Here is a 14511-nt window from a genome sequence, read left to right as displayed (position 1 = left end):
AAAATAAAAATGCTTAAAATATTATATAGGTATAAAAGATAGTCTTGATACTAAGGAATTTAAGTCTAAGAGGTTTTAAATTGAGTAATAAATTTCTGGATTAATTGTGTTCACAATGGGGTTAAGGTCTAATAATCGACTGCGGGTATATCTGAGGATGAGCAGAACAGCAATTAAGTCAAGCAAAAAAGAACGAAAGAGAAGAAAAGGTGAAAAGAATGAGAAAGAAAAAGGATCAGAAGGCCAGTAGAGCTAAACAAAATACAATTTGAAAAAAGAAAAAAAATTATAAGAGGAAGAAAAAAAGTTAATAGAAAAAAATTTTTAATGTTAAAAATTAAAAAAAAATTGGAAATTTTTTTATAAAAGGTACAAAAAAAGAATTCTTTGATTTTTTTGCGTGGATAGGAAGATCTTGTATCTCACTTGTGTCCATAACCAGTGTCTTGTTGGAGTCTCTGTTCTGCTTGTGGTGTTTGATTTTCCTGTGGCTTGGATGGTTTCTCAAGTCAGTTTGTTTGAGCAGGCAGAAAAATGATCTGCTTTACCCAGGATTTTGTGATCCTCCTCCCAGGCTAGTTCAATGGGAGGGAGATCTGCTTTGAGTATCATAAAAGAGGGAGATGGCCATTTCCTCTAGTTTGGAGATGCTGTGATGAGGGTAGGTTCTGGGTAGAGTGGAGGCCTTTCAGAAAACAACAGCTTTTCCCTGAGTATCTAGCTTCTTAGAAACTCACAGAGCCCAGCTTGGAACCATTCTCAGAGTTTTTATTTACTGAATTTCAATTGATTGTCAAGGCTGCTTAAGGGAGGGGCATCCTCTGGCTCTGTTTACCTGGTGAAGAAATCTACTCCTGGGGCTGGCGGCCTGGGCTGAGTGACTTTTCCCTTGATGTAGCTGAGCCTCTCAGGTCAGGTTGTATTCCTTTGACCTGCTAAATGACTCTTGTTTTCTTACAAGGCCTGTGTTTGTGCTAGCTCCTCAGCCAGGCCTTTGTCAGTATCAAAAATGGAGATCTCCTGTAGTGGCAGGAGAGGGGTGGCCTTCCTTCTTTTGCTCCCTGAGGAGTGAGGATGTCAGGCTTCTACTCATGCTAGAGTCTTGGTTCCTGGGTCATCTCTGGTCTGTGAACTGCATGATGAAGGTGTCTACACCTTGTCAGTTCTTGCTGGTGTTGAGTTAAATCTGTTCGCCTGCCACATCTGGTGCCTTTGTTCGGGACTCTCTGTGTTGCCGGTATGGCGGCAACAGCCACCGCTGCTGCTGCTGCTGAAACTGTGGCTGCAGGCAAGTGCTCAGATTTGTCTCTTTGCCTTGATTTTTCCTCTCTCGCCTAATTCTCTGTCCTGTGATGGCACACTTGGTGTGATTCTCTGGCTTAGTACTGTTCACTGGAACACTAAAACTGCTTTCTATGTGAGAACTTGTTTAACCTCCAGCTTCTCCTCAGCCATCTTCCAGGAACACCTCCCGTAATTTTTGTATAAAATAAATTTTGGAAATTTTACACTGAGTTTAGTGTTTTATGTTACATTCATCATTCTACTATCTTCAAGTTTTTAGTATTTCTTGGAAGTTAAAGACAGACTCTCTGCTGCATTTATTAGGAAATATTTTGCATGGTCCTGTTCTATAATCTTAGCTCCGAAGGAGGCTCAGATAAGGAGAATGCTGGCTTGAAGCAAAAGCAGAGAATTGGATGAAACTGCATCTCCAAAATTATGTATATTTATTAACATATAATTATATATAATATATTTAGTATGTAATATTTTTGTGAGATATATACATATATACATACTATATATCTGCAGGAGATGGGAACAGTGAAACAAAAGAAGGCACTGATTTAATTCTGTTGTCATTTTATTTTGACACTTTTTTAATAAAAAAATAGATGACCATGATTTCATTTAATATCCTGTCCAATATCATTTTGTTTATATCAGGCAGGCTGTACCTCATGTCACACATGAGTGCAAGAATAATAAGGGTTAGTGCATTACATAATGGCTCATTAGGACATAGGAAACATTCCTCAAATTATTTGAGCCAATGTCCATTGATTTTTGGCTGTGGGGCCTGAAATATGGACCTGGACACTGTCCCTCAGCTATTCAGCTCAAGGCTAGTGCTCTACCTCTTGAGCCACAGCACCACTTCCTGCTTTTTTTGCTCATGTGGCACTGAGGAATCAAACCCAGGGTCTCATGCATGCAAGGCAAGCACTCTACCACTGAGCTACCTTCACAGCCCCCAATGTCCATTTTTTGTTCTATACTGGGCCTCTGTTTCGGTAGGCAGTTTACAGTTTCAAGATGATATTTTGTTCTTTTGGGTACAGATGAATGTAGAAATGCATGTGACCTCCAAGACAATTATCTGTATCTGGATAAAATTCATATATTCAAATGGAAAATTTGCCATCCCCATAGAGTATGAATGAGACTCCCAAGAACAAGATGTCTACTTCACAGCCATTATAATTTTCATGCAGGAATATTTTGTAGGGACAAAATTAAGGTACCATGTATGTCCTTCAGCAACTTACCCTTGGGAAATCCTTACGCTCATACCAAAGTCATTGACCTTCACATTGCCTTTATCATCCAACACAATGTTATTGGGTTTAATGTCTCAATGTTCATTTCTATATTCGTTAAAGTAATGCATAGTCCTCACAATCTGTCTAAACAATCTTCTGACTTCATTCTTGAATAGGTGGTATGATTTTCACATTTCTCGCAGGAGGTCTCTGGATGGCAAGTTCCACTGCCAGGTATTGGTGCTCTTCCTTCTCCCTCACCTGGAATGACCTGATCATGTGTGGGTGATGTGAAAATCATAATAATGTCCATCTCATTTCAAACGCTTTGTCGGTTCTGGGGCTTGAAATTTTGGCCTGGGCACTGTCGCTGAGCTCTTCAGTTAAAGGCTAGCGCTCTACCACTTGAGACACAGCATCACTTCTGGCTTTTTCTGTTCATGTGGTGCTGAGGAATTGAACTCAGGGCCTCATGCATGAAAGGCAACATCTAACACTGAGCTACCTTCGCAACCTGTCCATCTCATTTTTGATCTGACAATTATTGAACTCTCCCTTCAGGATTATTTTCACTACCATCTTAGTGTCTATTAGGTGGTGCTAGGCCAACTTTACATATCCATAGCTACCATAGCCAATGATCTCCTTCTTCACACTGTATTGTTCAGGGAAAATCTCCTCGTGCATAGCCAATGATCTCCTTCATACTGTCTTGTTCAGTGAAAATCTCCTTCTCTTAAGATCTGGAGGATAATTCACTGTGTTCTCATGTCTTTTTGCTAGGATGGCAAGGAGTAAATCTACCTAAACTTAGCTAAGAAAATAAAAAAAACAGAGCAATAACGAAAAGAAAATACCCAAACCCCAACAAAACTTAGCCCCCCTCCAAAACAAAACCACTCAAAATTGTCAACATAGGACTGAATCTAGTAGGTTAAGAGGAACACCCAGCACTGTAATGGACCTTAGAGACCATTCAGAATGGCTGGCATGGACCAATCACAGCTTGGCATGAACCGACTGGAGGACTGTTGACAAGGTTTCCACATGGATGCGAGGTACACAGAGTGATGCCACTGCTGCTACCATGGTAGTGTTGCAGGAACTTCAAGTCCATCAGAAAGTGCGTTCTGTTCTTGGTGGCTTCCGGGTCCTAGTGTTTGCTACCAAAGATTTTGTCCTTGAGTACTATCCATGTCCTCATGTCTGCTTCTGCTAGAACCCTGGCCATGTGCAAGAGACAAATATACACCAACCATTGGCTTCCATTCACCATTTGTGCATGTCTTGGAATTTGCTCCAACAATCTAAAAACAAAGTGGATTCTCATATATTTCTAGGTGCAGGGGGCACATGTCAAAGAGTCCAATTGGAAATTTTCCCTAGAGTGGATCCATATTTTTTTTAACTTGACAAGAACGAGAAAACTCAAAGAAGTAGTTAAGGCACAGCAGGTGTCCCTATTTGTTGAATTATAACTCCTTTGAACAACTGCTTAACATACGCTTAAAGTCTTTATTTGTTATGGAGTTTATTTATTGTTGGCACCATACAATAGATCATTTCTGGTCTTTAAAATGTTATAATATCCGTATGCACTTTGGTGTTTTCTAAATGGAATCCAAGATGAGTCCCATAGCTCTTGAGTAGAAATAAAACAATATCACACTCAATAACTGCATGTGGTTGAAAGAAGGCAGGGAGTATCAGCCTACTGTATAATGACTATTGCCAGGATGAATCCCCTGTAGAAATACTTGTTTTCCTTTTCAATATTTACTAATAAAACACATCCATGTATTAATGGCAATACATTACTACTTTAATACAAATTAAGCATGTTCTCTATTCAACTCAGTGAATTTTGACAATTTAATTATGTAATGCTATCTCCTTATAAAGTCAGTAAGTTGGCACTTTTGTCATTTCCATTAAAATGCGAAGAAATTAAGACCAACAAAGTTTTATACTTATGTGTGTCATGAAAGTGGCTGCTTCATCACTTGGAATTTAAATCCAGTAGGATACTTCATGGCAACCATAATCTGAAAAGTTGCTCTAACTTTTGTCTTTTAAAGACCTCATCAATTTACTCAAGATATTCAATGATTTTTTTTCTTTAAATCTAGAATGACTGTTGTCAAAAGAATAGTGGTATCACTTCAGAATCATCTGATACTGTAGCAAAATGCCTTGTGCCATACATCTCCATGAAGTGGGTTATTAACATCTATAGGTGTGAGAGAATAGAGAGAATCATCATTTCTCATGATAGTTTCTTATCAAAGAGTGTATATCAGAATCCTTGAAATCTAAGACAGTGTGTTTATATGTTCAAAGTGAAGAACAAGGGCTGCAGTAGGGAAAATATGTGGTAGAACCCCTGCCCAGAAAATTGGACTCTCCTAGTGCCAAATTCATCAGTCTTCCTTTAGAGAAATAGGTATAGCTGTGTATTTGAATTCTATTGTGATTCTATAGCAAAATTCCTTAAGACCAGGTCCCAATAGCCTAGAGCAAGTTATTTGTACTCAAGAGAAATTCCGAAGGACAAGATCTAGAGAGGTCAACTTTACCAGAGCTTTAATGTGCTCTCTTGTTGCGTACTCACATGGTGGAAAGGCTAGAAACTTTCTAAAAGAAAAAAATACAGCTGACAGACTTCTTCCCACCATCCAGATGAAGTTTAATTTGTTTCAGATCTCTATTATTTCTTTTGTCATGTCCATCCTCCTCTTGTTTTTTAGCTGACTGGCCTTGAACACTTGAAACGCCAAAGAATGGATGTTTGGATTCCAAGTATATATCACCAAAATCATCTGCTGCAACTCCTTTTTTGGAAGAAAACCACTTACTTGTCCCAAAGCATGTGTTTTATTGTCCTTTTTGTATAATTTTTTTAAAAATTTCTGGTCTGTTATGCATTTTGCAGCTGATTAACAAGGACCCTTCACAGCTAATAGGCAAATACTCTACCACTAAGTTACAAATTTCCTGCATAGACTTTTTTATTTTTTATTTTTAAATAAGTTTTTTTATTGTTAAAAAATGTAGAGAGGGATTACAGTGCCATGAGCAAGGTAATGAGTACATTTCTTTTGCCTCCTCCTTTGTTTTATCCCTACCATCCCTTCCCTCCCATCTCCACAACTACACTCCCCCACCACCACCTAAATTGTAAAGTTTGTTTGAGATGTACAAGATTTTTTATTTCTTTATTGTTTGACTTCATATTAAACTAACATACTGAAATATGTAAACCTGTAAACATTTTTGTATTTTTATGTAGACTACCATTCCATCTTGCTCACAAATTACAGTATTTTCCTTCCATTGCAATCTCTTTCTCCTCCTTCTCCTCCTCCCCCTCCTCCTCCTCCTCCTCGTCCTTCCTCTTCTCTTCTTCTTCTTCTTCTTCTTCTTCTTCTTCTTCTTCTTCTTCTTCTTCTTCTTCTTCTTCTTCTTCTTCTTCTTCTTCTTCTTCTTCTGCATCTTCTTCTGCTTCTTCTTCTTCTGCTGCTTCTGCTTCTGCTTCTACTTCTGCTTCTCCTTTCTCTTTTTCAGTTAAAATATCAAATGTGTTGTCAAATTCCATCATTGATAACAAATTTCTCTCTTAATTGCATCAGAAATACCTCAGCTATTTTTTAAAGAATATCGTAGTTGCTTCATAGATATTCTACATAAGCTAAAGCTATTTTCCTTGTTTCAGAGTTTTCAGTAATATTAAAAATATTATTTAATGCTTCTGTGTCAGCATCTATTGAGATTATATGAGATTTCTTCTTTACTCAGTGTGATAAATTGCATTAGATTTTATTAATCGTAACTATGTAAGTGGGGTTGCAGCTTGGTGGTAGAATAACTTGATTACCATGTGTGAAGCCTGTGTTAAATCTTCAGGAAAACACACACACAGGAAAAAATGGAAAAAATTAAATGTAAACTCCATTTTACTTCTCAAACATATTCTCTTTTGTTTAGGATTTTTTGCCTTTCTCTACATAAGTAAAATTACTATAAATGCATACTAATTTTGTCATGCAGCTTATGAAGTTAATTAGGAAGTGTTTCTTGCTTTTTAAAAATTTCTGGAGCAGTCAAATAGATACATTGTGTGAGGTGGCCTATCCCCACAAAAGAAAGAATGGAAGGATGGAAGGAAGGAAGGAAAAAAGAAAGGAAGAAAGAAAGAAAGAAAGAAAGAAAGAAAGAAAGAAAGAAAGAAAGAAAGAAAGAAAGAAAGAAAAAGAGAGAAAGAAGGAGAGAAAGAACAAGAAAGAAAGATAGATAGATAGGAAGAAAGAAAGGAAGAGAGAAAGAAAGAAAGAAAGAAAGAAAGAAAGAAAGAAAGAAAGAAAGAAAGAAAGAAAGAAAGAAAGAAAGAAAGACTGCTAACCAAACAAACTGAAAAACAGCATTTAAATAAAAAGGTTTGGGGCATTACTCAAGTAGTAAAGGACTTGTATACAATGGGCAATTTTCCAGGTTTGACACCTAACAATAGGGAAAAAAATTATTTTCCTTGACAAAATTTCCCAGGAAATATTTGGTCAGACTTGTTTTTTCCCCTTTTATTTTTTATTTCTTTTATTTCAGAGACATAGTTTTTCTATAATCTATATAACAACTTTCAATCCTCGCAGTTTAGCTCCTAAGAGTTGAGATTACAAGCATATATTTTCACACCTGAACTTGTTGGCATTTTTTAACAATAAATTGTGTTGGATACGTATAGTATACAGAAAAGTTTAAATGTTGTAAACAGTTTGTATGTCCCCTCATTTCCCTGTTAATGGAATGTAAAAGTACTATATGTTTGTTAAATAAAAAAGCAACATTGGTCTATTGCTATAAATTTAATTGCAACCCTTTATTTTGCCAATTTTTGTACTACTTTTCTAGTATCTACTACTGTTGCTTTTCCGTCTGCCTTTCTGCTTTTTTCATGTTATCTACTGAGCTGTTCCATCAATGAGGAAAATTAAAAGTAGGTTAAAAATCACCATTTGCCAGGCACCAGTAACTCATGATTGTAATCAAAGGTATTCAGGAAGCTGAGATCTGAGGATCACAGTCCAAAGCCAGCCTGCTCAAGAAAGTGGGAAACTCGTGAAAAAACCGAAGAGCTGGAATGTGGCTTATTGGTAATGTGCTTGCCTAGAATGCATGAAGGCCTGAGTTTGATTCCTCAGTGCCAATTAAACAGAAAAAGCTGGAATTAGCGGTATGGCTTAAGTGGTAGAGTGATCACTAGCTTTGAGCAAAAGACCCTCAGGGACAGTGTCCAAGCTCTGAGCTGAAGCCCCAGGACTTGCAAAACAAACAAAGATGTAGTTTCCCATTGTTTTCTATGTAGTGTTCCAAGTCCATGGTGCACATTATCCTTAAAGCAAAACCAATACAACACCACAATTTACAGTGCTCAGCATTCTCATGTGGTCATTAGCCACCATATTGTACACAGATTTTCAGAGTTAAGGAAGAAATATAAAGAAAGTCACTAGGAAAACCTATCTTTTTTTAATTTTATTTTATTTTATTTGTGAACATACTGTACAGAGGAGTTACAATTACATGGACAGGATAATGCGTACATTTCTTACCAAGCATTGCAGCCTCCTCCTTTGTTTACCCTTCACATCCCTTTCCAGCCTCCCCCCTCCCCCCCAATCCCAATCCTTCTCCTTCCCCCCTCCCCCCCCACACCGACGTTGTAAAGCTCGTTTTGGACATGACAACTTGTACTTCTCATTGTTGCAACAGGTCCACCTGTATCCTTAAACAACTGAGAAAACCTATCTTGAGACTATACAAGAATAATATAGGTTCTAGACTATGCTTTGACTAGATGTGTGGCTTAAAGAATTTGAAAAAATGTTAGATTTTGACCTTTCTACCTGTAAAACTGGCGTAACCATACCTGTCCATCACTAGGATTGAAATATAGAAAGGATTGTTCCGAAAGTATAAGACTTGCTAACTTTGGCTCCCACTGAACAGTAATACAGAGTTCACAATCAATAATGCCTGGACTCAAAGAGAGAATTCATAAATGGTATTGTACCAAACTAAGAAGTTTCTGCATGTCAAAGGATATCATTAGCAAACTAAAGAGAGCCTATGGAAGGACAGATCTTTGCCAGGTCTACTTCAGAATATACAAAGAGCTCAATGAATTATACTAGCAAAGAATTAACAACCCAATTAAAAAATGGGCAAATAAGCTATTTAGAGACTACTCGAAGGAAATACAATTGGCCAGTAGTCACATTAAAATGCTCAACATCTCTGGCTATAAAGTAAATGCAAACCAAAACACTTGAGATGAGCTGGGAAGGTGAATCTCTGGTAGAGTGCTGGCCTTGCAATCATGAGGCCCTGGAGTGATTCTCAGCACCACATACGCAGACAAAGCTGGAAGTTGTTCTGTAGCTCAAGTGGTAGTGTTCTATCCAGGAGCTGAAGAGTTGAACTTCAGTACCTAGGCTTAGAGTTCAGGTCCCATGACCAAACAAAACAACAACAACAATACACAGCCACTTGACTTGCTGCTCATTTTTCATCTCACTTTAGAATGATCAAAAACCATTGTTGGTGGGAATGTAAACTTTTTCAACTACACTGAAAAAAAAACCTCACAAAACAATTAGATCTACCTTGTGGTCCAGTACTACCTTTCTTGAACATTTATGCAAAAGACTAAATATCAGGATAAAGTAAGGCCACCTACACAACTATGTTCATTGTCAAGGTATAGATATAGCACAAATGCTTTCAATAGATGAATGGATCAAGAAAATATGGTATTTTTTGGATTTATTTATTTATTTTTAATTTAATTTAATTTATTTTTATTTTATTTATTGTGAAAATACCGTACAGAGGGGTTACAATTCCATGGGCAAATAATGAGTACATTAGTTATCAAGCATTGTAGCCTCCTCCTTTGTTTCCCCTTCCCATCTCTTCCCATCCTCTCCCCGCCCTCCCACCCAATCCTCCCCGCTACTGCCCCCCCACCACAAGTTATAAAGTTGATTTTTTGACATAATGACTTGTACATCTCATTGTTGCAATGGGTCCAACTGTATCCCTATTTAAACGATTTTTTTTCCCTTCCCCCTCCACAAATTATACCGACATTAAATAAAGTGAAAGCAGGTGTTATACTGTGGGGGAGGGACCGACAAAGCAACAAAGAAATAATCTTATAAATGTGTTAGAAACAATCAATTGAAAGAAAAATACATTTGAACACATACCTTAGTGTTGGTGGGAGTGTAAACTTGTTCAACCACTTTGGAAAGTAGTATGGAGGTTCCTCAAAATACTCCACATAGAGCTCCCCTATGACCCAGCAATCATACTTTTGGGCACACAAATGTTTACAAATAAGGCCACACTAAAGCTACAGCACGACTATGTTTATTGCAGCACTATTTACTATAGCTAAGATATGGAACCAAACCAGATGCCCCTCAGTAGATGAATGGATGAAGAAAATGCGGAATATATACACAATGGAATTCTATGCCTCCATCAGAAAGAATGGCATTGCCCCATTTGTTAGGAAATAGAAAGGCTTGGAAAAAATTATATTAAGTGAAGTAGCCAGGCCCAAAGAAACATAGGTCCCATGGTTTCCCTTCTTTACAACAACTAGTTTATGTCTGAGACAAGCAGAAAAGGTCAGATAAGGTGATGTTAGGGAAATGAACACAGAGTAATTTTTCTCATCCATTAGAATATTGCATCATTTATAAAGAAATTGGTGGACCTGGAAAAAGTTTTGTGAAGTCAGGATGTATGTTTTCTCTCATATGTGGAAGCTCGGTCTATATGTAAACATATATAGTGTTGTATGCACATATACATATATATATATATATATATATATATATTTCATGAAATACAATATATGTTGGAAAGAATTTAAATGGTGTAATCCTTTAGAAAATCTAACAGTACAATAAAATGTATATGAGGAAACTGACACTTGAAAAGCAGAAGGAGATGAATGAAATCACAATTTTCAACTCATACCCAATGAAACTAGGAAAATGGAGGGGAAGGAGTTGAGTTTCAGGGATGGGGAAGTTGATGAAAAATGTCACTGATTAGTATTCATTGTACTTACAATTAAAAATGCAATTAAAATAATTATACCTGAGCCTACCACCTATGATTTCCGTATTCACACTTCTGAGTAGCCATCCCCCTTCTAAACAACCATGAGCCAACTCATCTTACTTAGAAAGTGTACCACTTTGCTGTCTCTGAGAACCAAAGAATTGTGAGCAGATCAAATAAATGGTGTCCACATATGCCAAGCCATATAGGCCAGAAACCATGAAAATATTACAAGAAGTGGCAGAGGAAACACCATGGCTCCTAAAACACAGCTCCAAAGTTTCTAACTAAAGATCCAGAATCACAAGAAATCAAAGAAAAACTGGATAAACGGCATTGCATGAAACTTACAAGTTTCTGTCTGGCAAAGAATATAAGCTAAATACAAAACCCACAGAATGGGTAAAGAATTTTGTAAGCTATTCATCAGACAAGGACCTAATAGGAAAAATATAAATAGAGCACAAAAGATTACCCCCAATAAACCCTCAACATCCCAATTAATAAATGAGGTAGTGACCTAAAGACAGACTTCTCAGAGTAAGTACGATTGGCCAATCGACACATAAAGAAATGTTCAACATCTCTGAACATAAAGGAAATGTAAAACATTCAACACTGTAATTCCACTTCACTGCAGTAAGGAAGGCTAATAAAAACATGTAAAAGTGATTAGTAAATAATGCTGTTATGGGTGTGGCCAAAAGGGAACTCTATCACTGCTGGTGAGAATATAAATTGTTCAATCATTCTGGAGACTGAGATGTGAGTATGTGGTTTGAAGTCAACTTTTGCAGAAAAGTCCATGTGTTTTTCATCTCCAATTGGCCATTAAAAAGACACAAGTAGAGCTGTGGTGCAAATGAGTAAAGTGGTAGCTTTCATTTCAAAATCTCAGGGACATTAACCATATCCTGCGTTGAAGCTCCAGTATTGGCTCTGTGTGTGTGTGTGTGATGTGCGTGCGTGGGTGCACTAGTGATTTTTTGACTGCATCAAATGTTTTGGTGTTTTTAAATTATTAAGAAACAAGGTTTAAATGTCCTGTGGTCTTTTTGAGTGTTTCTGTGTTTGTATGTAAGTGTCTATCTGGGGTAGTTGTGGGTTTGGGTGTGCACATCTGTATGTGCACTTACTTTTTATTATGCTTGTTCTCCACCTATTTTAACACAATTGTCAGGCTTGAAGGGTGGACACTACTGTTTAATATTATGACAATTTTCCAAGCATTTTTTTCAACAAATGATTATTTGAATTCTTTGCTGAAGGACAGAGAGGGAGGAGAAAGAGAAGGGGAGAAAAAGTGCAGTTCTATATCTAAGACTGAAACAGCCCATATTCCAGAACAAGGCTGCAGAACTAGGTATAAGCTAGATCCAGTGTTGTGCCATCGGTCATCTAGCTGTAAGAAAGCCCACATTTGGCCACAGGTGTGTATTGTAGGAAAAAAGAAATTTCAGTAAAAACATTCAAATAATCTGTAACACTTACACAAGTTCTGGACATCACTTCCTCTTGGGCTGCTGCTGTGCAAGCCCAATATTTGATCTGCAGCGAAACTTGGAAATACAAAAGTTAAAACCCAAAGTCTATTAAACTCTAGAAGGCCTGTGTAACTCCTTAGTCTTCATACCTGATACTGTGACTTAGTCGGAAACGCAGAGGGCAGATTTCCAGCTACTACAGACTTCTTCCTTAGTGAACAATGAGCTACCACCTTCAGTCATGTGGTTCCAGCACAGAATTGGCTCAGGTCTGTGAACCTGAGTATAGAAGTTTGAATCTCCATAGTGTGAATGAAAATTTGGCCTCCTATTAAGATAGTAGTTTGGGGGACCATGGGTAGCTATGGGCAAGCCTGTCCTTTGTGCACATTTGTTTTAGATACAGGGATACATAACTAACTAGTAGCAGTGATCACCCCAGGGTAGAGCAAAAGTGAAATAGTAGAGGGAAAAATATCAAATTCATGCCATCTGCCATTTTATATTGCTTGAATTAACATGTTCTTCATGTATTTTAGTAATTCATGAATAAAAATTACATGAGAATTTTAAATTGCCTCTTTGCTTCTGACAAAAATTAAAAATGAATTTAAATAGAAAGGCAGTATGGTAAGAGCAGGGAAGAGGAATGGAGCAATGATCATGGGCATCTCCTGAGTTCCAATCTGGAGGCTTTATTTACCAACATTGTGGAATAAAATGAAACTATGTAACAAGACAGGCCTGCATATTTTTTTTCAGCAACAAGGCATCCCTATCTGCTTTCCTTAGCAACATGACAGCCCTGCCTGTCTTTCCTAATTTATGCCAGTGCCAAAGGGCTCAGTAGAACATGACTAAAGGAGGAAGTTAGAGCTGTCTTTGTATGATGAAAAAGAACAAACCATGGATATGTCTAGAAACCGAGAAAGCCTCTGGAACATTGAACTGTTAGGCCTTTCAGGCACCGGTATTCCACAGAAACTAAACATTCAGAGAGAAAACCAAGATGTGCTTTGAGTTATGTAGATTGCCTTACTCAAAGAAAGACCTCCCAATGAAACAATCCTCCCTGCCTACACAGCCCTTCAGAGTGAGGCTCATGGAATAAAAGAAACACTAAACTTTTCTACCTGCCAGAAACCAGCCCAAACCCTGCGGGTACCAGGACAGCAGGGAGGGAGGGCTCAGCCCTGTTGCAAACCAAGCATGAAGCTCAGAGGACCACATTTAATCTCATAATGTACTCAGACCTCCTAAAGCTCCAAAAGCTTCCAGGAGGTGTCTACAGCCCTTCAAAATGATCAAGCTGTGATGCCCAGCTCTAAAGCCCTAAATCTACACACAGTATTAGCCTTATTTATTGACATACAAGCCAAATAGGGCTCTCTGATAAATTTCCTAAAACCACTGGGCTTCGTGCCAGCATCCAGTCATTTGTCTCCTGGTGACAAAGCCTCTAGATCATTCAAGACAGAAGCAGCCATGACCTCAACTCCACCTGCCATGGGCAGTTCAGCAAAACTTACTCTTTTGCTCCCTCAGCGATTGGTTTAATTTTGTGACAACTTCATCATCACTGTCTCCTAATATCACTGCCTCCAAGGGGTGAACTGCCCCACCAAACCAAACAGTCAAACAATCTGGAGGTGTTCTCTTTGAGCAGGACAGACCAGCCTTTCCATGAGCCCATTTCCAGGGGCTCCCCTTCCCCTAGATGCCTTGAAAGGGACATCTGCTCTCTCCAGAAGCAGGCCTGCCACTCTTCCCAGACCCACACTGACCACAACAACCTCTTGCCAGCTGGACATTTCATGTCCAAGTTGGGACAGCTGCTGTCTCCAAGTTCTATGGTTGAGGAGATGCTATTCAGGTTCTTGTGCCAGTAGGTTGGGGACTCTGCAAAGCCATCCAGCAAGGTTTCACCTACCAGCCTGCCCAGTGTGCAGCTCACCAACCCTGGTGTCTGCTTGGGCTCTGGCTTCCCTGGATCTGCAGTGTTAGGGAACCTTCACATTCCCTCTGCCAGAGAAAGCATTTAATTGCTCACAAACAACACCAAATGATCCTGGTCCATCTACTGCAATCTTAAGCAGTTTCCTCCCAATAGCATGGGACTCTCTGGTGCAACCAGTTTCAGAGGGATATTTCTGGGTAGTAAGTAAATCTAGCTTTTCTTTTGGAAGCCAGCAGACTACTAATATAGGCTCATCATCTGCCCCCTGCCAACCTGGAAAATTCTGCCCCTCCCAACTCCATTGCCCACCCTGTGTTTAGGGTCCTCCTAAGCTCAGCTTCTCCTACTGGACCTGCCCATTTATTCTGAAAAGTGCCCAGAGAAAACTGTG

This window comes from Dipodomys merriami, unplaced genomic scaffold, assembly GCF_024711535.1.
Source record: "Dipodomys merriami isolate MVZ:Mamm:240054 unplaced genomic scaffold, mDipMer1.0.p SCAF_43, whole genome shotgun sequence".
In the NCBI taxonomy this organism is placed as follows: Eukaryota; Metazoa; Chordata; class Mammalia; order Rodentia; family Heteromyidae; genus Dipodomys; species Dipodomys merriami.
This window is presented reverse-complemented; position numbering follows the sequence as displayed.